General features: G+C 44.1%; 1 pseudogene; it reads left to right on the top strand.

Annotated features, from left to right (window-relative positions):
- Positions 1 to 223: 223 nt before the first annotated feature.
- LOC105034198 (chalcone synthase 3-like) lies at positions 224 to 2,281 on the top strand (annotated as a pseudogene).
- Positions 2,282 to 3,565: the final 1,284 nt, after the last annotated feature.

Here is a 3,565-nt window from a genome sequence, read left to right on the forward strand (position 1 = left end):
TACGGTATACGCCCGGAGATGCTGATCGGGATGGGAACCGTCACGCCGCCACCAACCCATTGTTAACGTATATACCACGTCAGGCTGGCCATCCACCGAGCCTCGGACCGCACGGCGTAACGCCACGCGTTGACCCATCTACCCTTCTCTCCCAAGTCCCAACCTACCCACACCTATAAAGCTTCACCCACTGCTCTCCTCTCCCACCATTCCAAGCTCTTCCGCTTCTATTATTTCTCTCCTCTTTGAGCTAAATTTTGATTGAAGAAGCCATGTCGATGACCGTGGAGGAGATCCGTGAGGCTCAGAGGGCCGAGGGACCAGCGACGGTGCTCGCCATCGGCACCGCCACCCCTGCTAATGCCGTGTACCAGGCCGACTACCCCGATTACTACTTTCGAATCACCAACAGCGAGCATCTCACCGACCTCAGGGAGAAATTTAAGAGAATGTGTAAGTCTATAGCTATATGCATGTCTATTTATGTTCAATAAGCTTGCATGGGGTGGAGGAGAAGTGATAAAGAGAGTGCAAAGTTCGATTTGAGCATTGAGTGAGAGTCCATCCATTCAAAAAGTGCGTTTTGGGTGAGATATATAAATAAAGATTAAACTAAGAAACAGCATGCATGTAGTGCCAAACTGGATAAGAAATGAGCTGAGCTGTTCCACAGCGAGAATGACCTTGGGCTTTTAGATTTACTAGCTTCTGAAAAAAGTTGCACTTCAGATAATTGGAATTTGCAGTCATGATAGGTACTTTTACTGGCTCGCGAATAAATGGATATAGGATTGTTTTGCCGAGTCATGGTGTGTAATGCTAAACAGGCAAGGGAGAAAATGTCAACCTCTTCCCACCTACCATATTATAATAGGCTTGTAAATCAGAACATGCATGTAATCGTTATCAAAACTGCAGCCATACTCTCATAGCAGTGCATTCTCTTCCATGTGCTTCCTTATAACAGGTTTTTTTGAATCAGAAACAAATGAATATCATCAAAAAAAAAAAAAGGAAAAACTTTGTGTCTCTTAACTAATTAGAATAAAACCCATAAAGTGTTATATACGATTACTGAAACTACAGCAATCGATCTATGGCAGGTGATAAGTCAATGATTCGCAAGCGCTACATGCACCTAACGGAGGAGATTCTGAAGGAGAATCCCAACATGTGTGCATACATGGCTCCATCATTAGATGCCCGACAGGACCTGGTGGTCGTCGAGGTTCCGAAGCTCGGCAAGGAGGCGGCCACCAAAGCCATCAAGGAGTGGGGCCAACCCAAGTCCCGGATCACCCACCTCATCTTCTGCACCACCAGTGGCGTCGACATGCCTGGGGCCGACTACCAACTCACCAAGCTGCTTGGGCTTCGCCCCTCCGTCAATCGCTTCATGATGTACCAGCAGGGCTGCTTTGCTGGTGGCACCGTGCTCCGCCTAGCAAAGGACCTTGCTGAGAACAACCGTGATGCTCGTGTTCTTGTTATTTGCTCCGAGATCACTGCCGTCACTTTTCCGAGGCCCCTCTGAGTCCCATCTTGACAGCCTTGTTGGTCAGGCGCTCTTTGGTGATGGTGCTGCAGCCCTGATCGTCGGCGCTGATCCCGATCTAGCCATCGAACGACCGCTCTTCCAACTCATCTCAGCTAGCCAGACCATCCTTCCTGATTCTGAAGGCGCCATCGATGGCCACTTGAGAGAAGTGGGGCTTACCTTCCACTTGCTGAAGGATGTGCCTGGACTGATATCGAAGAACATTGAGAAGAGTTTAGTTCAGGCTCTACGGCCAATTGGGATTGATGACTGGAACTCTATTTTTTGGGTGGCGCACCCGGGAGGGCCGGCAATACTGGATCAAGTGGAGGAGAAGGTGGGGCTCAAGAAAGAGAAGATGAGGGCAACAAGAGAGGTGCTGAAGGAATATGGAAACATGTCAAGTGCTTGTGTGCTGTTTATACTCGACGAGATGAGGAGGAGGTCAGCGGAGGAAGGGTTGGCGACGACCGGTGAGGGTTTGGAGTGGGGAGTGCTCTTTGGGTTCGGGCCGGGGCTCACGGTTGAGACTGTGGTGCTGCATAGCATGCCCATTGCTTCCCGCTAAGCTCTACTGGTTGCTTCTGTTGGTTTCTGTGTTCCATTTTAAAGTTGGTATTTTACTGTTTTGTTTTGGCCCGTGACAAAGGGAGTGTTCAGCTCTAATTGTTTTATGAAGTATGAAAGTTGATAAGATTCGTTAAAGCGAAAGTGGTATTCTTCACCGTTCCTGGTGGTTGTTTTTTTTCTGTCTTTTACTATTTTGATGGACTCTCTCTCCCTATAGTTTCAGGTGAAGGTAAAGAGAGTTTAGTATCTGAGATGATTTATACTAGCCCATTGGTTTTTGCACATACGTAGTGGTTGCTTTCTTAGCTTTCCTTTTCCAGACTTCTAAATGGGTAATGATCAACACAAATGGCAAATGATATAGAACCAAAACCTTTTTAAATTATAAAAATGCATCATTTCTGCTACAATATATCCTTGCAAATTTACAGTATATTCTTACAATGCAAGGTATGAAGGAATAAGTCTAAAAATTCTGCCGGACAAAGGCTAGCTAGTAATCATTGTCTGCTACGTCAAAATTAACAGATGCTGTTATTGACCAAGAAAACCGACGAATCCTGTTTCATTTGATTCGTCAAAACAAAAGAGATTATTTTCTGTTTCTTTTGGTAAAAAACAAGAGATGGTTTTGGAGCTTCGAGATAAACGTGCTTCTGGCTATGTTTGACTTTTGTGGACCAGTCACACCTATATATATATCTAAAAATTCTGCCGGACAAAGGCTAGCTAGTAATCATTGTCTGCTACGTCAAAATTAACAGATGCTGTTATTGACCAAGAAAACTGACGAATCCTGTTTCATTTGATTGGTCAACACAAAAGAGATTATTTTCTGTTTCTTTTGGTAAAAAACAAGAGATGGTTTTGGAGCTTCGAGATAAACGTGCTTCTGGCTATGTTTGATTTTGTGGACCAGTCACACCTATATATATATACCATGGGATTCTTCAATACATCTTTTGTGCCAATTTTTGGGTATTTTATTTTTTAATTTTTATACATGTGTACATACTCATTAATTAATTAGTTCATTCATTTTATCAAAAAAATATGTATTTTTTGTAGGGCCAATCTCAATGAATGGCTCTTAATACATCCTAAGACAAACCGTCCATCATGACACCGACGATCTAGTGGAAGCTTGATACATGTCCTTCGTGGAGGATGATGGAGCAATTCTCGAGCCTCAGCCATGTGATCTTTTATGACCATAGTGCTAGAGAAATTCTAAAGCCTTCTATCTGCAAAACGATAAGTGGCTCAGCCCCTCGCTGCTTTATTCCCTCCTCTACTAAGCAAGATCCGTGATCTCAACAATCTTGAGATGCTCATGCCATTATTCCCTCATAGCTAGAGCACATCTCTATAACCGCTGTTCTCCGGCAAACAATGTATTTCCTTGAAGGCACTAGGTATCCATCTCTATCTATAAAATTGTTTTACTAGGACTCTCCA

This window comes from Elaeis guineensis, chromosome 8 (genome assembly GCF_000442705.2).
Source record: "Elaeis guineensis isolate ETL-2024a chromosome 8, EG11, whole genome shotgun sequence".
Classification (NCBI taxonomy): domain Eukaryota; kingdom Viridiplantae; phylum Streptophyta; class Magnoliopsida; order Arecales; family Arecaceae; genus Elaeis; species Elaeis guineensis.